The sequence below is a fragment of the Strix aluco genome, chromosome 12 (assembly GCF_031877795.1).
Source record: "Strix aluco isolate bStrAlu1 chromosome 12, bStrAlu1.hap1, whole genome shotgun sequence".
In the NCBI taxonomy this organism is placed as follows: domain Eukaryota; kingdom Metazoa; phylum Chordata; class Aves; order Strigiformes; family Strigidae; genus Strix; species Strix aluco.
Window position 1 is genome coordinate 6,129,585 of NC_133942.1, and position 26,570 is coordinate 6,156,154.

At 54.3% G+C, this 26,570-nt stretch overlaps 1 protein-coding gene across 2 annotated transcripts in view; it reads left to right on the forward strand.

Annotated features, from left to right (window-relative positions):
* Positions 1 to 634: 634 nt before the first annotated feature.
* Positions 635 to 26,570, forward strand: part of LINGO1 (leucine rich repeat and Ig domain containing 1) — a 167,862-nt gene continuing 141,926 nt past the window's right edge. The window contains exons 1-2 of one of the 2 annotated variants that reach the window (XM_074837475.1): positions 635 to 786; positions 16,759 to 16,920. The gene's annotated coding sequence lies outside the window, so the exon portion shown is untranslated. Of the gene's footprint in view, positions 787 to 1,135; positions 1,425 to 16,758; positions 16,921 to 26,570 lie in introns of those variants that run through there. The other variant, XM_074837474.1, reaches the window with a different exon arrangement.

Here is a 26,570-nt window from a genome sequence, read left to right on the forward strand (position 1 = left end):
GTGGCTCCTGACCCCCCAGCCCTGGGAAGGGGTAAGGCAAAGCTGGCCAGGGGGATAAGCTGGGAACAGAACAATGCACAATTCAATCATCTTGCAAACTTGCAATAAAGTACCCTGAACGCCACATGGCAATGAGTTTTAGTGATGAGTGCATGAATGTGTTCACTAAAAGGGGCCTGCGGAGAGGGCAAGGACTGCTCAGGGAGGGGGCTCTGCCGTAGCTCCATTCTGCAAGGATTAGTGTCTCCTGCGCTGGGTGGCCCATGCTGCGTGTACAGACAGGACCACCATACGTGCACGGGATGTGGTGTGAGTTTCTTGCAGACAAACGGATGAGGATGCTCCTGCAGGGCCAGGGGGGCTGTTTGGGGATGGGGTGCAGCGGGAAGCAAGGAGAGGGGCTTCCTCCATGGGCAGTCAGGCTGCATTGCTGGCAGCTTGGGCCCATAATCTCCAGGCAGAGTTTTTAGCGTGGTTGCTGAATGCACCGAGCACCAAGGAAGGCTACGGCTTCCCTCAGACCCCGCTGAGATGCCATATGGATAAAAATCTTCCTTGGAAAGCCCTTCCGGCAAGGCTTGGGCTGCTGGCGGTGCTGTGCACTTGGGGACGGCTTGGCCCAGTGTCCCCCGACTGCAGCAGGACTGGGTTTCACTGGGAAGGTGCAGGGCGGTGGATAACCTGCCCCAACAACAGCCAGCTCTTCTCTCCCCAGGGATCCAGGAACATTTCCCCGCACCGCTGCCAGGTTGCAGGGGGGTCTCTCACTGTCACCAAATAACAGAGGTGGGTTGCTTTGTGTCCTGCTTGCTGGGGCTCAGCATCAGGGCGGCCCGTGGCCTGCACTGGGGGACATGGCTGAGCCCCGACAGCTTGACGCATCACATGGCCAGCACCCCAGGGAGCCCAAAGGAGGCCGGAGGGGTGATGGACAGCCCCGGGGGGTACCTGCATTCCCGGGCGGGTGTCAAGCAGCTCCCCCCCCCCGGGGACTGGCTATACGGGCGCTCTCTCTTTAAAGCAATCCCGGCCGCGATTTGTCACCGGGGCCGGGCGCGGAGGGGAGCGGGGAGGCGGGAGCGGGGAGGCGGGGGGCGCGGCGCCTCGGTACGGCAGCGGCGGCTGCTGCTGCTGCTGCGGGAGGTGCCCGGAGCCGCGGCGGCGAGCGGAGCCTTGAAGCCGCGTTGCGCGGGGGCCGGCAGCAGCCGCAAGCCCCGGGGTATGCGCTCGCCCCCGCCGCTGCCGCTGGGGCGGGGTGTGGGTAAGCGGGAGCGGAGAAGCGCGGAGCCAAGCGGAGAGCGGCGGGGAGCGGGGCGCGGGAGCCCGGCCGAGCCCCGAGCGGCGGAGGATGCGCCCAGCCCCGCGGAGCCGAGCCCAGCTGCAGCGCGGCGCGTCTCGCCCGGCCGCCGCCCGAACCCTCGGAGGTAACGGGGAGCGGGGAGCCGGGGGGGTGCAGCCGCAGCGGGATGGGGCTGGGGGGGGGGGGTGGCGGGTCGGTCTCCATCCCCCGGGACACCCTGCCACCGCCCCGTGCTCCCTGGGGACCTGCGGCTCCTCAAGAGCATCACTCGGCAAGTGCTACCCGGCGCCCTCGCAGCGGGGCTGGGATGAGGGAAGGGGCCGCCCCCCCACCCCTCCCCGGCGCGAAGGGCTCCCTGGGGCAGGCGGGTGGAGGTCACCGTGCTCTGCCCCCCCCCGCCCCCCCCCTCCGCCCCCGGCTGTCGGCTCCATCGCCCGAGCTGCTGGAGGCCCAGCCCGGAGCGATGGCAGATGCTCAGCGCCAACCTCAAAACCGCGGCGATCGAAGCTCGGCTTTGAGGTTCGATGCATCCAGTAACCTCAGGCAGCACGCGCGGGGCTGCCTGCTGCCGGCAGGCCGGCTGCTCGCCCGCCTTGCCACCCGCTCCCCAAAACCAGCCAACTTTGGGCTGACTCGGTGGGTGCCCGGCACCCAGCGCTGCCGGCAGCTGCGCCAGTGATGGGAGCCAGCCCCTGCCTTGGGCAGCTCAGCTGGAGCTGGAGGGGGTGAGGAGGGTGCCTGGACCGTCGTGGCTGGACCCCCAGGGACCAACGGCTCAGTGGCAGAATGGCACCCCAGGTTTAGCAACGAGGGGGGTTCGATTTGATCCCAGACATTTGACTTCCAGCTCTTCATTGTCCAGATGATCTGCCCTGCTAGGGAAGCTGCCTGCTTGCATCCTACGTCTTGCTCAGCTCCCCTGCCAAACTAGGGCAAACGGCAAAGCTGTCCCCCTGCCCCCCCATCCCTGCCTCTGTTGAGAAACTGAGTCTCATCTCATGTTCCTCGACTTGTACAGAAGCAACCCACCACAACAACGACCGGAGGGCCCCAGGGCTCTCCTTTTATCTGCTGCGCTGCTAACAGAGGAGAGAGAGGGGTTTAATTATCCTCAAGTGTCAGTTCAAGATAAATCTGCTGGGACACAGCTCTTGGCAGGTGTGAAATAACAGGAGGTTTTCATGCATGGAAGGCTGAGCTGAGAACAGTTCAGTGGTTTAATTGGCGGCTCCTAGGAAGGGTTCATATCAGGGTACAGAAAATGGGACGGTGCAGGCTCCAGCAGTGATCCTGGTGCCACAGCTGGAGCAAAGGGAAGATGGATGCTGAAGGCGAAGAACTTTCCCTGGTGCGTTGCTTTGGGGGTTTGGTGCAGAGCAGGTGCTCTGAGCTGGTAACGCAACCTCAAGTCAATGCCATCCTCTGATGCTTTTCCAGCATCGCTTCATTTCTGCTCATCTTTTCAGTCAGTTCCCAGGGGACCCCTTGCAGGGCCATCAGGAAATGTGCCCTGTTTTATGGGGTGCCCGGGGAGCTGAGAACGAGGGAATTACCTCCAGAACCAGGGCACTCCAGAGATGTTTTCTAAGCATGTAAGGTGGGATGGCCTCAGGGTTTATTGAGCAGCTTCTTCTCCCTCCTCCTGCTAAAATCCCTGAAATGCTTTACAGGAGCTCTCGAGATAAATGTTTGAAGAGTTTCAGTTCTCCGACTTCATGGGGAAAAGCCTCTTCCCTCTCCAAAGGGCTGTGGCAGGGGAGCTTGGCACCCACAGGGGATGTCCCCGCACTGCCGGGGCTGCAGTGCTGGCATGCATGGAGCATCTGGCTCCTCGTCTCCCGTCCCGCCCGTGGTGTGCTCATTGGCCCCTGGAGCCAGATTTGGATCAGAGAGCAGAAGCTTCTCCACAGAGTCCTCCAGCTGTGGCGTCCCACCGTGGCCGTATCGCTACCACGAAACGAGCCCTTTCTGCAGCCAGCATAACATGTTGGTCTGGTATAATGTGGTCATCCAGATGTGCTGAGCTCTTCTCTGTCCTCATTCCTTAGCCCTCCTGGGGGGGCATGGGACAGACGTTTTAAAGAAACAGTGCCCCCCCATCCCTGCTGGCTCATTGGAAGGGATGTGGATACGAGGAGCTCGTGTCGCTGCTTTTCTGGATGAAGCTGTGGTGTTGTGTTGTTATTGTAGTTATGTTCCTTGTTTTAGGGTCCAAGATAATGACTTAGCTGTACTTCATTTCAGTGCTGGGTGGAACAAGCCAGCCTTTGTGCAGTTCCCGCCAGCATGTAACAGCAGCTGGCATTAGAGGTCTGGGTTTGGTCCTGTCTCATCTGTACTGACCACCATCAGTTCTGGCTCCTCTTGCTAATCACTGATGTCTGTTGCTGACACTGTAAGGAGACATTCAGTAAATGTCCTTGTAAGACAGTGAGTTTTGTAGATGTGTAGATACGGTGATTTCAGAAAGACCCAGTTATTAGATGTCATCTCGGTGCTGTCCCCTTTCCATTTGTGCTTGGTGAACGCTGCCGATACTTGCAGCCATGCTCCAGTCCTGCCAGAGTCACATCCCTCCTCTGCAAATCTGCACTAGTGAAACTCACAGGTTGTTGTTTGGCTGCAAATCTTGTTGATGCTCCTGGTGCTGACCACTGTGGCCTGCATGGTGCTGGTCCTGATGCAGGATAGCTGGGTGATAGCCATAGCCAGGGATGGCTTGGCCGAGGACAGCTCTGAGAAGAGGCTTTCTGTCCCTTGCCGCTGTCCCTGAGTCTCTGATAAAGGCATTTTGGAGGTGTGATTGAGGAGCAGAGACACTTCCTCACTTCTTCTTGAAGGTCAAGCTCCCGTGAGATGGGCTGGACCAAGGGAGAGCAGAACCGTCACTCATTTCAGCTGCAACAAACTTTTGATGCCACCTGTGACAGGAGCATATTTAGACTTGACGTGTATCCCCCACCTTGACTTTGGGCTTTGGATCAAGGCGTAAGAGCTTTTGAGGCATGCACACACAACAAGGGGAAAAAAAAGTATAATTAAAACCACAATCCTCAAAATGTTTGCAAATCCAAGAGCTTATCCTCACCCTGGGTAGGCAGAATTAACCAAGGGTAGGATCAGTAAATCACAGAATCAGCCACTTTCATCATCAAACGTGAGACGGCTGGGAGCGCAGCTGGAACAAAGGAACGTAACCACATCGAGTCTTTGCGGGGATGCTCAGGATCTGGCACCGCAGGTTTTTTCTTTAATACCATTGCAGAGAGTGGCTTGGGAACCAGCAGGGCTCCCAGCGATACATGGTCAGGATTTGGCTTCAGATGGGTGTGATTAAGAAAAAAGGGCTGCTTGAGGTACCAAGGGCACCCACTGAGCATAGCCCTTGTCAGGGGCGGTGGGAGGGACAGTGGCTGATTCAGGACAAGATGGGCTGAGCTAATGCAATCCCCTGCCTTTGTCTGATAACTTCTCCCTCCTCAGCACTTCAGTTTTTGGTTGAACTCCCACACTTTTAGCCTGAGGAGGAGATTTAAACCATCCCTGCAAAGCTGAGAACATCCCATATGGAGATCAGCACATCAGTGCCAACAATAATAACCATAAAGGGGCTGGTTGTCCAGCATCCCGTCGCTTTAGCCACTCTCCTACTTCCACTTGCCATCAAAGCCCATCTCCAGTGAGGCCGGTTTCTGCTGCTGAGCAGTGGCCATCATCTCTTTGTACTTGGGGGAGCAGCAGGGAGGTGGAGCAGAGCCATATGGCGAGGTAGGAAGGGATCAGGCTGCCCCAGCATATCAGCATCCGCTGTGCACGACACCTTGAGGCAGCTGACCGTATGTGGGGCACGTGTCGACAGCAGCGGGGAGAAGTTGCCCTGGCATCTGGCCTTCAAATGTCTCCTTCTGCCACGCTGAGAGCAAACTCAGAGCGGGCAGAAGCGGGACAGGTGGCTTCTCCGTCACCTGCGCTTGTGTTGAGGCAGGCTGGTGTGTGCTCTGTGGGCAGCAGCGAGCCTGGGCTGCCCTGGGGCAAGGTATGAGTGGAAGAGGACAGCATAGGTCTCATTAAAGTCAGCAGGGGCTCAGAAACCCGGTGCATGGGGAGCGTGGCAAGCGTTTGAAGGGTTTTTTTGACATGTTTGGATCTGGGATGTCAGCTGAAGCAGCGGCAGCTCCCAAGTACCCCAGTGGTGTTGGAGGCTGGGGTCAGGCCAGTCCATCTGGAGTTTCATGGCATTATCTCTTAAATGCCTTTAACTGTAATAGGATGGCCTGACTGATTGGATTGTGCTCTGTAATTAATTAGCTGGGTGCACTGTATGGGAAGCAGCTACAGTGGGAAGAGAGGGAGGAATCTGCTGGTGAGAGCCGTTAAGCTTCAAATGGCCATTTCTCATTAAACCAGCCTCGTGCAGCATTACTCACTGAGCGCAGGGGGTTAGTTCCAGTGTCCTGGCCCTTTTCCAGGCGAGTAATTGTATTTTTGCTGCCCAACCGTCCCCCCAGAGCCCGGTGTGCTGCACCCCACTCCTACTGCAGGAGCCACCAACCCGCCCAGCCCTGGGGACCTGCTGGGAGGAGAGAGTTGGTTCAGGCTGGGGTGTATATGGGGTGGTGAGGGGGTGCCCCCTCTCCTCAGGAAGCCCTTGCCAGGCTGACAGACCCTGTAAGCGGTGCAACACTGTGCAGCCCGAGCTGCCCTGCAGGTTGCCTTCCCGTGCTGGTGATGGCTCCCGTGTGTGAGAGGCTCCTGGGCACGGCTGGCACGAGCCCTGCTGCTCTTCCCTCCCTTGCCAGGGCCCGTGGGCTGCTCCCCACTCCTCCTGCCATGCATTTTCTCTGGCTCCTTTGTCTGCTTTTAGCATCCATTTGTATCTTTAAACAGAAAGCATCCCTCTTAGGTTAATTGGGTTTTTTTCCCCTTTGTGTTTACTGTGGGGATTAATAAGGAACTGCAGTGTAAGGGAAATCTGCAATGGCTCCTTGTTTATTGTTTAATTTAGGAAAATGCTGCTGGGCTGGGCTCAGCCTGCCTGCTGCTGATGTTGGGGCAGGGGCAGGGAGGGGAGGGCAGGACGAGCATCCGCACGCCCAGGGGACGGGCTGGGAGCCATGGGGTTCAGTGGGTCCCGACAAGAACCATGCCTTGTCCTCGCAGCTGGGGAGAGGATGGCAGGGACCTGGGTAACTGCCTGCAGCGGCCATGAGGGGCCGAGGCCTGCTGGGGTGGGGGACCCCGGGCAGCCGCCCTCCTGGTCAGCGGCAGGGTCAGTCCGCTCTGCTCCTTGCGGTCCCCACGGCTCAAACGTTTCAGGTTTTTGATGTTTTTTAAGGGGGTCTTTTTTGGGGGTGTGTAAAGCCCTGCGGGTTGCTGAGTGCTCCTTGTTTGTAGGCCCATTTTCACAGCTCTCCTTCCCAGGCCCTCCCCTGGCTCTGGTTGATGACGGGAAGGGCTCTGGCAGCCTCACCCATGGTGTGAGGGCAGGAGGTGGCCTCGAAGGGAGAGTTGTCCCCTCTGCTGCTGTTGTGGGAGGAGGGACAGCTCCTGGGAGATGGCACCTTTCAGACCTGCAGCCTCTCCCTTCTCTTGCTGGGTGCTCGTGTGGGTGGAGGAGAGAGGTCTCCTCTCTCTGCCTCCACCAGTTGTCATATGTGTCCCCTGTAAGGTGAAACCTGCTTTCTGCTCGGGGCATCCTGGCCCCCGGTGCAGGGACAGCAGGCTCGTCTGGTGGTGCTGGACCCGTCTGACTGATCTATCCAACATCCACAGCTCCATCGTCAGCTCCTGGGTCCCTCTGGTGCCCGTCTGGAAAGTGGTGAGCTGGGGCTCTTCTCCGCTAACAGGCGCATCTGTGCTCTTGTAAAATTTCAAGCTGGTTTGTGAGGGGGAAGCTGATGCTCTGCCCGCAGATGCCCGCTGGCATCAAACTGGTCCCACTGCCTGTTTCGCCTGTGTTCGACTTTCCCCGCCTGCAAGTGCTGGAGGCTTTGCTGTGCAGCCGGGGAGCACAGTCCATGTCCCCCTTGGCAAACTTGACCTCATTGGTGCCCGTGAGCACCCCTTTTCAAGCAGCCTGCCACATGTTGGGGTGTCTGGGATGGGCTCTCCCTGGGCTGCAGAGGGCCAGGGGCTCCTCGATTGTGCAAGGAGGCTGGGGTGGAGCAGGGCAGTGTAAAACTCCAGAGGGTCAGCATCACTGCCAAGCTGGAGAAGAGTTGTAGTGCCCTCTGCACCAAAGGCTGATAAATCTTGGAGGGAAAAAACAAAGAAAAATCAACAAAAAAAGGCATGTGCCAACTCAGCTTAACCCGCAAAGGAAAACCACGTCATTTAAAAAAGAAAAGCTTTTAAAAATAGATTTTTTTTTTTTTAGCAGAGAATGCCACTCAGGAGAGTCAATGAGCTCTGTTTCAAGAGTTGGGAAACAAAACGCTCCAGGAGCTGTGAAACGAAACCTCTCATTTTCAGACTCTCCAAGTGTCAGGTGTGGCTCCTCGAGCTCTGTGTTTTTCCAGCCGGCAGTGCTGGATCCAGCCTGGCTGTGTGATAGTTGCTGGCTGCTCCCAGCCGCTGCTGCTTGCTGGAAACAGGGAATTCACCATCTTGGTGAAGGGGAGAAACTGCAACTCAGATCTGTGTTACATCTTGCCTTGGTTTCCTGCTCGCTGGTGAGGCCGAAGGGGAGCTGGTGAGCCCCATGGAGCATCCCTGCTTTTTTTTTTTTTTTTAATTGGCTAAGGAGCCCTCTTATTTGCTTCAGCTCTGACTAATGAGGCACATCTCACTTTGACAATGTGTCACAAGCAATAAATTTCTCAGGAGCTGCTGGGCTGCAGGGATGCCCTCATGCTCCCGCCTGGACTCGCTGTCCTCCACGTTGCCCTGCACTGCTGGCTCTTGCCCCAGCCCGGCATCCTCCCAGAGAAGGAGAGGAGGGTTGGGATGAAGAGGTCTGGGTGTGAAAGCAGCTATCCCCATGGGCTGGCCTTGAGGAGGGGATTATGGGGCTTCCTATGTTGTTTGCCTGGGCTGGAAATTTGAAAGAAGAAATCACCAAGGACCCAGAACATCAGTTGTTTAGTAGCTGTGATTTCTGCTGTTGTCCCAAAGATCTCTGCTGAGGCTCCAAGTGTGAACAATGTGCCAGGCTCCAGCTAATCTCATGAGGAGCTCAGGCTGGCTGGTGGTGAACCACCATGCAAGGGAAGATCCTATGGAAGACTTTTTTTCCCCATAAAAAAATGCATTTTTTGATTGCAAGACTTTGCAGGAACGTGTCTCCTTTGGTGAGGAGAGAAGGGGATGGTTTCCAACAGGAAAATCTAGATGGAACCATGATTTTCAAGGCATTCTCCATGGGAAGGCAATTTTGGCTTTATCAGGAGTGCCCCAGTCGCTCCAGGGGGGGTGCAGAGACTAAATTCTCCTTTCCTCCCCGTCCTGCCGTGGTCAGGCCATGGGGTGCAGTGACAGGGGCCAGAGCAGCCATCTCGGGATCCTCACTCTGAAAGGTGACATCGTTCTGCGTAGTAAGAGCGTATGGTATAGGTATCATATGGTATAGGTATCGTGTGATGCTCATATAGGCAAGGAGAAGGGTCGTGAGTGAGCTGGAGGCTGCCACCCTGGGGCAGAGGTGCTCAGCCATGTCTGACTGCGAAGGAAGGGGTTGAATTTGTTCGAGGGTGCGGATATCTTTGTGCAGTTTGTCACCTCTTGCTACGTGACACTAACCTTCACTCTGCTGGCATTGTTAAGGGGCTGCTCAAGGTTTCTAATCATTGATGGAAAGCACCAACTATTAACACTGCTCCTCTTTGTATTCTTGATGGATTCTCTTTAAGCCTTGCTCTTAGTGGCTCTCCACTGTTAGCTTTTGTTTTGTCCTCAATAGCTTGTCTAATAAACGCCATTATCTTGGGCACAAATCTACTTCATGTCTCAATTCCACTTGGCAAGAGTTGGTAATAACAGCGGAACAGCATCCTTTGAAAAGGGGTTCTGTCACCAGCAGCCGCAGATGCCACTTGTCCGCTTCCCACACCTGTCCCCAGAGCAGATAAAGACAAGGGGAAGATGCGTGGCCAGAAAGCAAAAGGGGCATCTGCCTGATAAATTGGATGTTTAAGCAGTGCCGGCAACAGTCAGTGCAGCAGCTCCCCCCCTGCCACCTTGGTAATTAGAGAAGATGTGCTTATGACCTGGGATCCTTCCTAATTCCAGCAGATTAGAGGGGAAAAATGGTGGTGAAGGGTGACAGCTTGTCAGGGAAGGAGATCAGAAGTATTTCTTGTATCTTGAAGGAAGGAGCGTCTCATCTATCGCTAAATAAAGCTGTTGCCTCCCAGACTAAATCTGGTCCTGGAAAGGATTTAACTGGTAGATACTGGAGCATTTACTGGGTTTTGGATCAACCTGCAGGTCCATAAATGGAAGTATTAAGGCAGCTCCGTATTTCGTCTGAGGGCAGCATGTTCCCAAGCATGTTTAAACCCACCGAGACCTGACCCTGATGCCGGTGCTGTAGCGACTCTTGCTTGTTACCATCCCTCCTGCGCGAGCCGACAAAGTGGAGGGTGAATGGTGTTTTAATTAAGGCAAACCTGATTTCTGCTGGGCCAGGCAGAGCTCAGCTGCTGCGCTGTTAGAGCTTCCCAAGGAGGATTTCCCATGCTCGGGGGAAGGGGACCATAAGTGGGAGCGCTCTGCCCAGGCTCCTCTTCTGAGCTCTCAGTTGTCCCATTGCTGGGATGTCTGGCTGCCTCCAAGATCTGTCCCCTCCCTGAGTTTTAAATATTTTATCCTCTTGGTACCTACTGCATCAAATAATTTTTTTAAAAGGCATTTTCTTTTTCTATTTTTTTCCTTACTCTGTTCTTGCATTTTAAAACGCACCCGCCATGTGTGCAGCACTCAGACATGCTCTCGGCTTCTCCCCAAATGTAATTGCTTTAAAACTGCAGATAGTCGGCAAAAGCAATTTTCTCTGCATTACAGAAGACTCCAGCTCCTCTCAGCCCTCATGCAAGTCGCTCTCCCCCAGTCTTGCGTTCTCTCTGCTACTGTGTGATGCTCAGCACCTAGGCTTTCCAGGATGATCCTCTCGCTTCTCCAGGGCTGGGGGAAGAGGCTTGAGTGAGCGCATGGTGAGGGACGTCTCTATGGGGGATAACTAGCTTCTGCTGTAGCTTCTACAGAGCAAGGGTCATGCTCGCTGGTGCCGAAGCCCTTCCCTTGGCTGTGCTGCTAGCAGGGTGCCTGCTGGTGCCACGCCTGCCTGGCTGGCTGGGTACCTGTGCCAGGCATGTGCTTGTCTCAGTTTTGCAGCTCCACTGCCCGCACATTTAACATGCTCTTTCTGTTTGCAGGACGTGTTGGGCTTTCAAAAGCATTAATGATGGAAAATAAATTGGAATCTGAGAGAAATAATCTTTAGGCATTCTCTGTAGGCCTTGTCTTGTCTTGCTTTGCCTTCCTCAGCCATGTTGAAGGCTGCAGCTGGAGGGGAATGTAAATGAGGAGGAGCCCCGGGGTCCATCTGATCTGTTGTGATGCCTCTTGCTCAGTGGCTCTCACTGCAGGGAGCCTGCCTGCTCGCTGGTGTTGATAAACCCGAGGGGTCTGGAGAGGGTGGAAGTGATGAGGTGTTGCTGGACCTTCTTGGAGGGCTTGCAGTCCTGAGTCAAAGAAGGTCAGAGAGCTGGGGGCGCACTGGGGCTTCTGAGGGTCTGTTCCCTGCTTGGGGGGCTTTAGTTGCATCCTGGCATGGGGCTGCAGTTGCCTGTGCCATGCCCTTTGGTTCTGCACCAACCTGTCCTGGGGAACCACGACCTTGTGTCAGCAACCCACCCTGCAGATGGAGTTAGGTCGCAGGTAAATGCACCTAAACATGCTCTGTACACGCTCCAGCTGAGGTGTTCCCTGCCCTGTGCTGAGACCCCATCGGTGTCAGTCTCCTGCTTGGAGGCGAAGGTGGGATCCCCCCCAGGACCACCGCCCTCACAAGCATCAGGTGCTTGGTAGGTGATGGGTGCAGGATGTTTCCTGCTTGAAGCTCAGTCTGAGCCTAAAAAGAACGAAATCTGCTGTGTGACTTAAAGACAAGGGCTTTGGCAGGAGCAGACTCGGCCACGTGGAGGAGTGTCTGCCCCTCCATCGCAAATGGTGCCTGCCTGAAATGTGACTTCCCACGACTGGATAATTAATGGTACAGCAGGTTGTTCAGAAGGTAACACGGTAAAGAAAATCCTACCAAGTTCTCAGTGCTGACATTTTCACGGGCAGCCTTTGGAGTTTCCCTCTCCCTGTGCTGGAGGGAGGATGCTGGTCACCCTTGGGATCCTGCCAAGGTCAGGAGCATCTCTGGAAACATGCAAATGTCTTGACTGGGCACCTTCAAAGCAGGACAGGGTGCAGTGGCTTTGTCAGCATCAAAACTTTCGGTCCCTGGAGGAGAGCCAATGTGCCAGAAAACCGGCTGATTTCTCCTGCTCCTGCAAAACAAACGTGGAGCTGGCATGGACCATGAGTCCATGGAGAGCCATACCTCATAGCAGCCTCCAGCGAGAGGCTGTTAAGGCACTGTTGCCTATCTTAGCCTGGCCCCTGGGCTGCTCTTGGATGCAGACCAGCCTTGTAATGAAAGCTTTTTCTATGTCTGTTTTCTGAGCATCAGTTTAACGTCTGGAAAATCCTGTTGAGCGGAGCCTGGAGCACTTCAAAGATGCCCGGGGAGAGGACAGATGCTCTGTAGGCACCCTGCATATACCAGGCGGGGAGAGAAACCCAGCCGGCCTCTGCAGGCAGCTGCCTGATCTGGGGACTGAAGCTCGCACTTGCAGCGGGAAGGGCTGAGGTCTGGTGGCTCTGAGCTCTGGAGGTTGTATTGCTGAATGCATTTTTGGACAGAAAATGTAGGGTTTTGGTGATTCTAGTGCTTGGCTTTTTGTGTGCTTACACTGAGGGCAGTCTATCTCCTTTCTCCTTTTAAATGGAGAGAAACCCAGACGTCTCCAGCTCAAAACCTACTGAACTGAGACTTTCTGCCCTTTTTCAGGGGATTGGACTTGGTGTGGTGAGGGGAATACCAAGGTTTGCTCCCACAGTGTGGGTGCCCATCTCTGGGAGAGCCTGGTGTGGTACATCCCATGTCCTCCCAGCCACAGACCTTTGGAGATGCCTAGATGAAGAGCTGGGGGTTTAGGCAGGGAGGATTCACGGGTGTGAAACCTGCTCCACTCTCATGTTAGCGTGTTGGGTTGTGCTTGTACATCCCTCCCTTCGGGGGCTGGATGATGCTGGTGGCTTTCAGCTCCCACCAAAGCCAGAGTCAGGGCTGTCTGGCTGCTCCAAGGTGCTCTGTACCTCCCCAAAGTGGGACTTCTTGCAGCGGTATCCTCTCAGTCACGTAGTTATGTGCTGTCTTAATGGTGTCAAGCTCTGAATGAGCTTGGGCAATTTGCTTTATAAAGCAACGCACTAAATATGTCAACACTCAGTGCATGTTTTTAATATAATATTTCAGACTGTTTTGAAAGAAGCCAAGATCCTTCTTTCCCTCTTCATTAGGAACGTTTTATGTGAAAGAGATGAACAATAAAGAGAGTTTGCCAGAGAGAAAGCTTTCCCAAGTATTTGTTGCTGCTGAGAAATCAGCTGCTTTTTACAAAAAAACTCTCAATGCATAACTATCAGGGCAATTAATCTGTGCGTAAGCTGCCATGGAAGGTTGTGGGATTGGCTTTGCTGGAGATGTTGAAGGCCAGGCTTGACCGTAGCCATTGGACATGCTTCAGGCACAGTGAATCCCTCTTCTCCAAGGGGTAATGGAGTAAATGACCCATCAGCAGCTCCCAGCCACCCAGGAGTTTCAGAAATACAGTCTGAGCTGCTCTGGTACTTCCAGGCTGGGGGTTGAGCAGGTTTGTGAATCTTGCACTGTTTCAGCCCAGAAATGATGGCTTTGGTTTTAACTTGCTTCTTGACAGGACCAGGGGTGGGTTCTGTCCTGGTCTCCAGCTGGGAGACTTGGTCTCCTGCCAGAGAAAGGGTAAGACCTTCTGCTTGGCTAGCTGCAATGCTCTGTTTTAGCTGGTGTTACTCAAAAGGAAAAAAATCCCAAAAAATCCCACTGCAATACTTTCATCAGAGAAACTGGGTTCCCATCTCTTCCTCCAGAGAGTTTCTCTTTCATCACAAGTTGGAGGAAACTTTCAGGGAACTCAGAACTTTCCTCTTCAACAAGGACAAACCTAGGGAGGCGGTGGGAGGGAGCTGTTCCCTGAAGCCCCTGGCTCTCCATCCATCAGGCCTCCCCAGCCGTGGCCTCACGGTGCCTGTCTGAGATGATTTCCTCATGAAAATGAAACAGAGGGCAGCCAAGAGCCTGGAGCCATCCCATCATGGAAAAGCCTGTCTGCAAGCCATGGAGCCAAAGCCTCATTAGCTGGGGTGGGTGGCACCGGGGCGTTGGACTCCGGAGAAGGATTTGAGTGAAGAGGGTGCTCTCGCTGCCAGGAGAAATGCTGCAGGCAGGAAAGTGTGCAGATGTTGGCATGACAGCTGGCTGTGCTGGGATGGGGCTCACCATGATGCTCTGACCCAGGGCAGGGCAGGAGGGGACAGAGGACGTGGATCTGAGGTGGGAGCTGGCTTCTGTGTGTGTGCTCACTGCAAAATGCGACGGGGGGATTAGGGGAGGCCCAGTGCGAATCTCTCTGGGGATGCTGCCCCCCTGCTGCAGCACCATCCCCTTCTGCACCCAGGACAGGCAGGATTTGGTTTTTCTTCTCCTCTCAGTAATCCGGCTGCTCAAATATTCTTCCTGCAGATCTTTTTTTTTTTTTTTTTTTCCGCTCCTAAATGGAGTGTTTAAGCTTATTCTTTTCTTTTCTGTGAAAGAGGCAGTAAATCCTTTATCCTGCCTGGCTATTTCTGTGTGTGCATTTTCTCATTGTGCTCCAGCTTGTCAGCTGTGTCAAAGCCCGGAAACCTTGGCCTCTGTTGGACTCCAGACTTGGATTTCTCTGTATTTAACAACACAGGCTCCCTTCGACTAACAGTTCTTTTCTCTCCCCTTGGTGTCCTTTTTTTTTTCCTTTTTTTTTAAAAAATACCTGGTTAAAAAAAGCCCTGACATAAGGGAGCAAGTGGAGGTAATGGTCTGTCGGGTTCATCCCCGGTACAGCCTGCCAGCACCAGCAAGGAGTCAAAGCTGGGGTGTCCTCCTGCTCCCTGGGCTTCTGGGGTGTCAGGGTTGCCTTGGGGAAGGGGAACACCCCAGCTGTCCCCCCACCCCGGGCAAGGGAGCTTTCCAGAGAACAGCTTGGGATTGGAGGTGCCTAATGCTTGGGCAGTGGATCCGGTGAGCACAAAGGCAGGATTTTGGTGCGTGGGGGGATTAGCCAGGGGCAGGCGGATGGCTGCCTGTGCGCTGGGGCCATGTGCCAGCTCTGGCTGTGGTGCCCACTCCTGGGAGCAAGTGTGCAGTGTCTCCCTGGGGGGATCTGATGGAGGGCCAGCCAGCCAGCCGTCCCCATGGCTGCAGAGAGGAAGACCAGGCTGTGGTGCTGGTGGCCACAGGTGGGACTGGGGACGGTGGCACATGTGCTCCAGCTTGCTCCATGCCCTGCAGTGGTGGCAGCAGCCTCAGGTGGTCAGTGCCCCCCATCCCCCGGGGCCAGCTCCACCAGCTCTGCTTTGCAGCCGAGCTGGCACTTTGTGAATGCCGTGGCAGCTTACCATGCTGGGCAGCACGGGTGTTTGTGAGAGAACAAAAGAATAAACAATGGAAACTGTGATTAATTAGCGCAGCTAATTAGCAACGTGCTTGGCTTGGGCTGGAGCTTGGTAAGGTGCCAAGACCAGAGCCGGGGGAGCGGGGAAGGGGAGAGGATGCTTTCCCACCACCCCTTTGCAATGTGCCCACACAGAAAGCTGGGACTGGGGAAATTGCTGCCCATATACCTCGGAGGTGCTGCTGACGTGCAGCTATCGCCATCCCCAGCAGCATCTTTCCATTCCCCGGTGCTGCCTTTGCTGAGAGATAACTTCCCTCAGCCACAATCAGCATCAGGAGATGGGTGTTAGACCCCCCTGCACTCCCATGCTGCAGGTGTTAATTACCGAGTCCTCGTTAGGGTCGGTGGCGTTGTCTTCCCCATGGAATAGGATACTCCTCTCTTGCCTTCCCCTACACGATACAGCCATCTTATTCTTTGCTCTCCATTTACAAATTAGCGCAAGGACCACGGTCAGCAAACAAATTTGCAGCAAGCACATGGCGGGCTAGGAGATTTGGAAGAATCCTTGGCAAATATTTGCCAGCCTCCACCGTGAACCTCGTGAATACTTTCATGACCAAGATGCTGAGCGTAACTGGCAACTTGGGATAGGATGCCAGGCCTCAGGTTGGGGATGACTGCTAAAAAATACCTAAGCTAACAGCACTTGCTTCCACCCCTCCTCCTCCCTGCCCTCTCACTCTGTAGCGTGGGAATATCTTAAGATGTGATACACTTGACTGCAGCCGTTGCAGGATCACATCATTCCCATTGAAAGGTGGCTGTGGCTAAATACCATTTGCTCAGCAAGGTCTAAAGCATTGCCCTTCGGGGTAATTGGGAGACGCAGCCCCTTTTCTGAGAACGGGAGAGTATTTTTCAAGGTGCCATCGCTTTATTATTAATTCGTTAAGCACTGACAACCCAAAACTGTTTGAGACGCAAAAAAGGATGTGAGCTCTGCCTTGGGGACCTCACAGCTAAATAAATGTATTAAATCAAACCCATGCTGGAGAGGATAGTGCTGCACGCGAAGGTGAAGCTGGTTCGAGGAGGGGTGAAGGTGCCATCTCCTCCATCAGGAAAGGGTCTAGCTTCTCTTTCAGTATTGAAGTTGGGAGGAGTGTTCGCAGATCAGCAGGTCAAGGACCTGCTTTCTCTTAGTATATCCAAGGTGGCAGTGGGACTGCTTGACCTGGGAGCAGGGGGGAGAGATCCTCTGGCCTTGTGAGACCCCCAGCTGGGCCTGTTGAGCTGAGGGGTCCTTCCCTTGCATGTTCTCAGCTGTGTACATCAGCACAGGCAGGGAAGCTGCTTGCCCAGGCGAGCTTGTGCTTGCTTGCCATCCCCACCGGTGATGCTGGAAGCACAGTAACATCCTCTGGGAACTGCTGCCAAATAGCACCCCATGACTGGCAGGAGCCCCTCAAGGGGTGCTGGACCTCTTCAAGTATTCACATCTGCTTAGTGTCCAGAGCTAAGCAGGTCCCACCCGACTCCTCTTGTTTCCTGATGATGGGGAGGGGGGAAAGAAGAGCAATATAGAAAAAAGTTAATGTTTACAGTTCTTCACCTTACCTTCAAGTCCAGCTTGCTGTGGGGTTGGGTTTGCTTGGTGGGCTCTCAAGGCCATGCATTCCCAGCCTGACATCTCCTGTGCTTTCTCACCCGCAGCCCCCTGTGCCCGGGAGCCATGAGCCGCCTGCAGAGCCACCGGAGCAGCCCCCCGGCCGCAGCCCCCCGGCGCTGCTAGGCTGCCCCGCTCCCCCGGAACGTGCCCGTCGCTGGCGGGGAGAACCAGCTGTGCCTGACCCAGCCTCTCGCATCCCTCCCAAGGTAAGGACCGCATCCTTTCTGTCTGTGAAAAGCAAGGGGTTTGTGAATACAAGAGAAAGCTGGGTTATTTCTTGGGTCGTTGCATCTCCTGCCTTGCCTGGGTTGGCACTGTTCCCTGGGCAGCATGCACAGCTGGCCTGCCTGCAGCCTGCTCCTCTCCCCCTCTTGGCTCGCTGCAAGGGTCGGGGGTGAGAACTGCCCTCATCTTGCGATTAAAAGGTGATTTTGAAGGTGGGGTAGTTCCCGATGTAACCCGTTGCTTGCAGATCGTATCCCATCTGTGAATTTGCTTGTAGTTTTAGAGGGTAGCCTGGGCTGCTGCAAGGAGCCGGGCTTGGGTGGGACCAGCGCCTTGCGACTGCCTCTGCTTCCCTGATGTACTTCCGAGGATAATTATCTATAATTTGCCTCTTAAGGATGCTCTGGAGGCTTCCCAAGCACGCGGCGCCTTTCCTCCCACTGTAAAAGGCCTTTGGGGTATTTTGAAGGCTTCCTGTGGTGGGGGATTGAGGGGTGGCTGGGGGGGGGGGTGATTGGGAGGGGAATGAGCCCCTGTCCCAGTGTCTGCTCTTTGCACTTTGCAGTGCTTTTTTTGAAGGTGAAAGTAGAGCTTGGTTTGCAGGCAGTGAGGCAGGGCTGAGGCTGCTGCGGGGCTAACCGCCCTCCTGATGGGCACAGGATCGGTATTCATGGCCGAGGAGTGGAAATCAGGTTTAGAAATAAAAATCTTGATTTCAGGGATTGTTTTGTGTTTTGAGATTTTTGGGGCTGTTGTTTTCAAGCCTCTCCTTGCAAACAGAGGTGTCAGCTGTGTGCGGTAACATGAGAATCGCGACTCCTGCATGTGTGTAATCCCCTGTGCAGGGGAGCTGGGGCCTGGAGGAAGATGTCACCAGCCTATCGCAGGGTGGGCATGGGCACAAGACTCCTGTTTTGGGAGGTCTGCGAGAGGGTTGCAGTGGCTACCGTGAGCTAAAAACATAAGTCACGGCTGGGGTCTGGCTCGTCCTTATTCCCTTTGTGAGCTCCTTGCCTGCACCTCTGGAGCTGGGATCAGCTGGGATGCTCCAGCCCTCCAGCCAGGGAAGCAGAGGCCAGTTAGCACTGCTAAGGCTGACATCCTCGGCCATAAATATCCAGCCCGATCTAATCCTCCCGGTAGCTCCAGCACTGCTGTTTTCCTAAGAGTTATTTGACTCTTTGTGTTGCACTTCTCAGACAAATGGCTTTTAAATAAAACCCTCTGCTAACTCGTTAGGCCTCCTGTCCAGGTCACTTCCTGCATGGGTGATTTATAGGGCTGCTTTTAACATTTTATTAACTTTAAATCGCCGGGGCCAGTCAATCGGAGTCTATCCCATTAGCTGTGGTGAGTGGCAGCCTGGGGCATCAGGCTCTCCTGCAGCCTCCCTTTCTTCTGGGGAGGCCGCGATGCTCCGAGAGCGACTGTGTGGGGAGAGATGGGAAAGAACAGGAGGACGATTTAGATAAGGAGGAAGAGATCTGGGATGGATAAGTGAATCGCGTAAGGGTTAAGGAGATAATGGGGCTTGTGATTATATCTGGGGAGCTGGCTTATCTCCTGCCGTTGGTACGTGTTTTCTCAGCTGCATCCCCTGCAGTGTGTGCTGGACCGTGCAGCGATGGGAGAGGAGCATCAGGGTTTGGTAAGGAGGTGGCTGCTCCAGACCGATCCCAGCAGGGCATCGCTGCCAGGCCATCCCTGAGCACCCAGCTGGGTAGGATGTTTCTGTATTAAACCCCTCCTGTAGCAGTGCCAGAGACAGAGCCTTCCTCCTTGCCTAGTGCATGCACAAGCCCCTTGAGCTCCTGGCATCCCATCTGATCCAGCGGGCTGCTCCCGGGGAGCCTTGAATCCAGTTCCCTGCCATCTAAAACGCTCCTCTGCAGCTCCTTCCCCCTTTGAGCAGAGCCAGCTCTGGACAAACCCTGCAGTCCCTGGCGGTGGGGTGAGCGGGGCTGGGCACAGCCTCGGCACGCAGGAGGCTGCCGGGTGCCGCTGGGGGCTGAGCGAGCGGAGATTGCTCCAGCTGGGAAATCCAAACGAGACGGAGATCATAAGTGATGTGAGGCTGCAGCAGCAGCTTTGATTATCTCTGGTTTTGTTGCTGCTCTCCCCCCCCCGTGCCCTGTCTTTGTTCCACCCATGCTCAGAGATGTTATTCGGGGGAGTTTTCCAGCTCTTGGTAACAGGGGAAAAAAAACCCGAACTCCTGCACAACCAGAGCTAATGAGCTCTCTCTGGAAATAAAAGCATCCTGAGGACAGCCTTGCTATATAGAACAGCCCGTTCTCTGTAGCTGCTCCGGCCACTGCCTCCGAGTGATGGACCAGCACGGGGCTGGAGGGAGCTGAGTGGAGCTGTCACCTCCCATCCTTCCCCCCAGTCATGTGAGGCATCGAGAAAGCCGAGCCGTGGCTTGCTCCTCTGGCAGAGCTCTGCTGTGGGGATAGGCATTTTGGAGCATTTGTCCAACACCCTGATGCAGAGCCCATCGCCCTGTGCATGCTTACAAGACAGGGAAAGGAGGGAACACACGCGCCCATGGGCCAGGACCAACTTTAACTAACTTGGAAAGGAATGTGGGTAACATCCTGGCTCCCGTCGCCGGCTGGGCATCACCTGGATGGGTGTAAGGAGGTGGGCTCGCTGCAGCCGCGTGTGTCTGCAGGGAAAGCAGCCCTGCAGTCCCCGAGGGCTGTCGGGGTTGTCAGGCATACGGCCAGGAGGGAATTTATCTTGCACCAAAGCCGGCATCTGAAAGACATCGTTTCTGATGTGCCCGTGATTTGCTGAAACCTGCGTCTCCTTTGTCATATTTCTGTCTGTCTCTGCCTCAAATCCCAGAGCAAAGACTGAGAACTTGCTCGCAGAGAGGAGCGGTGGTTTTTTTTCCTCCATCTTTAAATATTTATTCTGAGCTCTCAAGATACGCACGCTGTGATCTGGCAGTGTCTCCTGCATGGCAGAGGCGGGGCTGGCTGCCCTTCCCTCCGGGGAGCACAGGCAGAGCCTACCCCCTCCTCCTGCTGCTGCCCTGTGCAAGAGCCGAGTCCGAGAGGAGTGATGTGGGGTGTTCACCTCTTCCACGCATGTGCTGATTAAGGGCAGAACCCAAGCCCCGCTGAGGTGCTGTGCAAAGAAGGCTCAGGGCTGTGAGCTGCGTTTTTGGGGAAGGAGCTGTGACAGAGGTAAAAGCAGCCTGGCCCACCTGGCGAGCTCCATCGCTGGAGTGGCACATCCCAAATGACACCCACCCCTCTGTACCCTGCCTGACTTTCCCTGTGCTCCGTAGCGTGCAGAGCTGCCGCTGGAGGCTTTCCCTCTGGTCTTTGCAGCTTGTCTCAGGCTCTCAAGGTCACGCAGGTAACCGGAGCGATGCTGCCAGCCTTGGCTTTGCAGCCTGAGGTGCCGTGCTGTGCTCAGCTGTGGCTTTGGGCCTCCCTCCCTTTTGCTTTTCTTGCTCTACTTTTTCCAAGCCTTTGGACTGCCGCCGTTTGGGTGCATGGATTGAATTCAGGGAGAGCGCTCCCGTGCCGCTGGGATGCATGTGCCCAGCATGCCGATGAGGAGTGGGGCTGGTGCTGGGGAGCAGTGGCTCTGCCCCAGGATGTGCTGGGCACGGAGGGGCTGTGCCAGAGCACAGCCATGCCACAGACATTGGCCTGCAGGTCCCTGCAAAAGGGGAGATGAAGTCCCAGCTGGCTGCAACCGCCACCCTCCAAGCATTTCCCTGGAAGCTGGCTCTCCTGCAGAGCTGGCTCACCTCTGGCTCTGCCATGGGGTTGCCTGGACCAGGGGAGAGGGGGTTTTGTATCTTCTTGTAGCTCAAGTATGGTGGTGTTAAACTTCTAGGAGAAAAGCCAGGAGCTGGTTTCGCAGCAGCTCTGCAAGGGATGGGAGGATGTCTGCCTTTCCAGGTGAGCACACAATTGCTACCTCTGCCTCCAGCTGCTGCGCCTCAGGTGACCTGCTCAGCAGCTGGCACTCATCAGCAGAGAGGCTTGTCCCCTGGCCCCCCTGGCGGTGCCAGCCACGAGCTCCCTGGGCCCTGTAAGCGTGTGGGCACTGATGCAGAAAATCCCCTGCAGAGGCCTAGGATGGGATGGCAGGTGCAGCTCTGCTGGGAGATGCTCAAAACCAGCACGTAGCCAAAGGCAAGAGGAGGCATAGGAGACAATAGCTGATATAGTGGGATTTTTTTTTTAAGGAGAAATAAATGCAAGCCAGCTCACTGGTACAGTGCTAGCAGTGGAAAGCTAAACTCCAGTAAGCTGCAAAGCGATGAGGTTGGGACCATGACGGTGGTTTCCTGGCCTGCTTTTTCTACACCTGCCTGCCCTCTGCCTGTACCCACCACGAGCTGACAGCAGGACCAGGCCTCTCAACTCTCACTGAATTTTAGACCAGAAGAGTCTCATTAGCAGGAAAAGTTTCCCCAAGGTAAGTTACTGCTGCTGTAAGAAGTGCAATTATCTCTTTTCTGCTATTGCAACTGTGGGCATTGAAGTTTGCTGCTCTTATACCGTGTCATGGCAGAGCTCTTGTGCACAGAAGGGTGCTTCCAGGAGAAAAAAGTTAAATTATAGCAAGGACATTTTTTAGAAAGAAGCTCTCGTTATGGGTTTCTTCCCGCTTGGTTGTCTCATTGGGTCAGAGCCGCTGCGCCCATGAAGAGTGATGCCAGGCCCTGCCTGCCCCTTCCCTCCTGCCTGCCCCTTCCCTCCTGCCTGCCCTTCCTGCCACCTGCCTGCATGTGGCTTGGTTGGGGTGGTGGCTGTGAGTGGCTTTTAAGGAGATGTGCTGTGTGTCGGGCTCCCGCTCTGTCCCTGCCTCTTCCTTCTCACCCTGTCACCCTTGCCCAGGGCTGAAACACCCTGGGGCTCCTTGGCTCCAGTGGGATTATTCACTGAGCAACACGTCTGCAGGAACAGACAGTGCCAGAAGTGTCTCCTGGGTCTGAAATTTGTAGGAAACATTTCCTTAAGATTCAAGCTTATTCAGTCATCGGTCATTTGACCTAACAAAACCCTGCGGCACTCCATGAGCCATGCGGAAAGCTCCCAAAGCACACGCAGGGGAAGTTTGCAGCTGGATGTCACAATAACTTATTAGTGAATGGTTGGGATAAGTCATATTTCATAAAATCAGCCAGGAAAAAGATTGCTGATTAATTCTTTTTAATAAACAATGGTGAGCAGTGTGTCTCAGTTTAAGCCAGGCTGACTTGTACAGTGATTCATGGATTTTTCCGCAGGAAAAATCACCGTTGTGGGCATTGCTGGTGTGCGGGGTGCCTGCTTGCCTTCGTGAGTAATTCCCCCCACGAAAGCATTGGGGTGTGGAAAAACGATGAACTTGTCTGCGGGAACCGCAGGGGGGACTTGAGAGGGAGGAAGGGTGTGCTTGGCTCAACCACCCCAGCTGATGACTGTATCCTTTTGAAGAGCACTGCGGGAGGTGGGGGAGTGGGAATTTCACTGCCAGAAATGCTGAAGGAGGCGAATCTTGGGGAAAAAAGAGCGGAGCCGCGATGTCTGGGCTTGGCTAAGTGAGGTTGGTTGGGACCAGCTGATGCTCCCCCTTGCAACATGCTGCAGCACTTCTCTGACAGAGAAAAGACCCAAGGAAAAGTGTGTCCCAGCATCATTCATTTCTATTTAAGTTGCGTTTTCTTTATTTTCAGCACCTTGGCTTTGTGCTGGAAGCCAGCCAGCCTCCATGGTCCTCCATGCTGCTGGGATCCACGGGTCTGGGGCCAGAGCGTGCACAGGATGCAGCAGCGTGTGGCTGGAGGTGTAGCGTGCGTCTGTGTGATGCTGCTTTTATAAACCAGCCGAGGTGGGATGGGGAAATGCCGGGCGAGGCACTAGTCATAGGTGTGAGCAGTGCCTGTGCTTCGGAGGCGGTGCTGGGGGCGGCGGCGGCCCTTGCTGCGGCGCTGGGGGTTGTTTTTTAGTTTGGAGATGGAAGCAAAAAAAAAAGGTAGTAGTTCTGCTGAGCCTAAACTTGAAACTTAATCTGGTTTCTTGGTGAGGGTTTTTTTTGAATGTTTGTGGTGAAAAATGCAGGTATTTGGCTAAAACCATGAGTTTCCCACCACAGGAAAGGAAAGGTGGCACAATGGTGGGAGAGGCTTGTGTAGAGATGCAGATGGGAAAGAGGATGAAGGAGAAGTCAGCCTGGAGGTTGGTCCAGCCCCAGGAAGCAACAGGCAGGCTGACAGATCCCTTGGTGGAGTAACACCCCACGGCAGCACGGCTCAGCCCACCAAACACCTGCCCGGGTCCCCCATCCCCGCAGTCGCTCCGCAGCATTGGCAGGGGCTGCGTTCCCAGACCAGCATGCCGCCTCCTCCTTCTCCAGCCCTCCCTCCACCACAGTGCCCATCCTGGATTCATTACGATGCCTGTGTACTTCTCTAAGCCCAATATACTTTGAATTACTGCTCATCTATTCTTCTTGACATCCTCATGCTCATAACTAGGAAGCCTGCATTACCCGTTTGCACATCTGTCAAACTGCGTGTTCCTTGGCCATTTCCAGAGATACATAAAATTGCCCGTGGTTATGACATTATTGACAACCCGCCCCATCTCCTTCCCCCTCCCCGAGCCCAAATGGCTGCCTCGCTTTATGAGGATTGATATTTGGGCAGTAAATATTTTAGAGCCTCATCTGATGAGTGTGTCTGTGCGGGTGAATACATTTCTGGCTGAGGACAGATGTTGGAGCTATCTTCATTGGAAATGCGGGGCCTTGGCTTTCTCCCTCCTGCCTTTGCAGCATCTCTGTCAACTCTCTCCAGCCCCGCCACTGCTGCCTGTTCCCGGTGGGAGGAAAGGGAATTGGAGGGAAAAGCCAAGCAGAGGTTGCTGGGTAGGACTAGGGCTGGCTGGGCTGGCAGAGCTCTGCGAGGGATGTTGGGTGTCGATGGCCCATCGCTCCAGCATCCTGATGCTGGGCTCCCCAAGTCCGTCAGCAGCAGGATTGAATTTCTACAGGCAAGGTGTTTCCCTTTCCCAACCCCAGGGAAACCACCAGTTCCTGCTGTGCTGGACAAGTAGTTTCAGCCCTTTTGAAAAAAAAAGAAGACAAGCGTCAGATTGTCTGTGGTTTCTGAGGGACGTATTTTGACTTGGCTGGTCTGAAAAGCTGCTTAATCTCCCAAAGTTTCAAAATGCACTTCAATAAATGCGTCTAAAGAGGAAACAACTCGGGAACAACACAGCCTGGGTGATCTGAACAATTTTTTTATTTTGCTGAGAAAAGCAAGGGAGCCCATTTTCAGTTCCTCGAAACGATTTGCTCTCTTTTCCTTCAATCAGCAAAACAAAAAGTGTTGCCTGATTCCTAGGGAAGAGAAAAAGCAGATGCAGCTCCTGCAGAGTGAGCCGGTGCTGGGCTGGGCTGCAGCTGCCTGCAGTTCGGGGTGTCACAGCTGGGCTCAGGTTAGATCTCAGCTGGGGACATCAGGATTCAGGGAGCTTTTAAAGTACATCTGCACACGGACTGTCTGGGGGTTTTGCTTGTGCTACTAAGTGGAGTTGTCCTTGCGTCCAGATCCAAGCCTGGTCTGGGACTCAGATCCCTTCCCCACAGGGAGGAGAACTGCACCGGGGTCTGGCACAAGCCCTCTCCCCCGCAGCGGGGTTGGAGCACATGCAAGGCAAGTCAGCCCATGGGTCTCCCTGCGTGCCTTCTTGTTGCCATTTTGCTACTTTTTTTCTCTCTGAGCCTGGAGTGAGTGCATTGAAATGTGTAAAAGAATCATCTGCCTGGGGGTGGCTTTGCAACCGCTCCGTCGCAATTCCTCAGAGCCTTTGTCATGAGGGCAGGAGTTTCCTGGCTCTGAAGCGGGGTGCTGTGTGCCCGGCTGGGACCTGCCGCCAGGGGGGCCAGGGTGAGGTGATGTGGGGGCTGCTGAGCTGGCACCCCCCTAGCGTGTCACCCAAACGCCGGCTGTTCCCAGGGTGTGGGTGTCCTTTTCCCTACCCTCTTCGCTTGACGACAGGGGAGTGATGTGCAAAGGGGTCTTGGCAGCATCACTGGCTGTTTAGGGGCAGGCAGTAGGATGGAGCATTTCTGGGTCCTGCTGTTTGGGGTTTGAAGCTGTTGCATAGGCAAGAGGGGTGCCCAAGGGGTATGTGGATTTCCAGGGGTGACCTGGGGGCCAGAGCCTGTCAGCCACCTCCTCAGGGGCTGCTGTGCTGATGCTGGTGAGCGCATGTGGTTGCTGGTACCTTGGAGTCCACTGTACCTCTTACATCCAAGTTGCTCATTCAAGGAGAGATCTGTGACATTGAGGAGCTAATCTGTACAGGACAGATTTGCAAAGGTGCTGGGGAGAGGAGAAGGTGTCCAGCTCTGCTCGCAAGGGTTTGGTGTCTCCATCTCCAAAAAGCATCCCTGCAGGAGCGTGCACCAAGGTGAGGAGTTCAGTGGCCTCGTTTACTTGCCGATGAAGGATGCTGCCCTGGCCCTGGCCAGTCTGCTCTTTTACGGCAATATAGTATCTATTTATTTATGATTTCCGTGGGTGGTGTTTTGGATGATCTATTGAGCCAGAGTGAGATATTTTGAGGCACAGTGAGATATTTTAAAAACATCTCATCGCTCTGGAAATATCCATGGTGCGATAGCTGCGTATTAGTCATTCGGAAAGGGAGTGATTTCAATGAAAGAAAAAACATTTCATCTTGTCAGAGCATTTTCACTCACTGTCTGCCAGGCAGCTGCTGTCAGTCTTCGGTCTCTGTGGCTGGTTTTACTCTTCTCAGGCTCTGCCTTTTCAGTTTATTTTCTAACAAGAAATAAAATAAACCCTCTAATGGATATTGGTAGCTATGAACTCATCAATTGTCAGTAAGAAAGAGCCTTTAAAAAGATTCGATAAGCCCTCTTTGCACTGGATTATTTCCAGTGGGATTATTTCTCCCGGGGACTATCTCCATTTGGAAGGAGAAACTCCTCCTCCAGGTATTGGACCTTGAACAAAAGCCCCTGCCTCCGACATGATTTATCCCCCTGGAAAGTGGGAGTAACTCCAATACTCTCACACACCAGCTGGGGATGCAGAATTAGGCTAACGGAGAACAGGAGGAGAGATAGTTTTCTCCTAGGAGAAAAAAAAAAATCTGTAAGAAAACACAAATGATGAGGCCCCATCCTGCAAAGGAAAACAGCACAAAGCCGTTCAGCAAATGAAAAGCCAAATGAACTGCAAAAAAACCACCACCATGGTAGGAGAGATTTTCACTTGGAGGGAATCCGCCATAAATCACCTAATATTCAGCTTTGCACTGCCATCTGGGAAAACGTTCATCATATTCTACTGGTCTCTGCTCTACTTTATGTGTATCTATAGCTGGGGTTTCTATAGCACAGCCCACGCGCCCTGGGGAGGAGGTGATTCGGCCAAGATGCTCCCATCTAGTTTGATCATTATCCATAGTCAGGCTACGAGTAATTGCACTGTAGTTACGCTGTGAGTACTAGGCACTGTCGCTTTGCAGGACACAATTGCCATCGCCTTGTGCAACTGGTAGATAACTGCTTAAATGACTCAAAATGATCCCTTTGTGGTTAAATGCTTGGTTGGTGTTGATACCCAGATTTTTCACAGGGT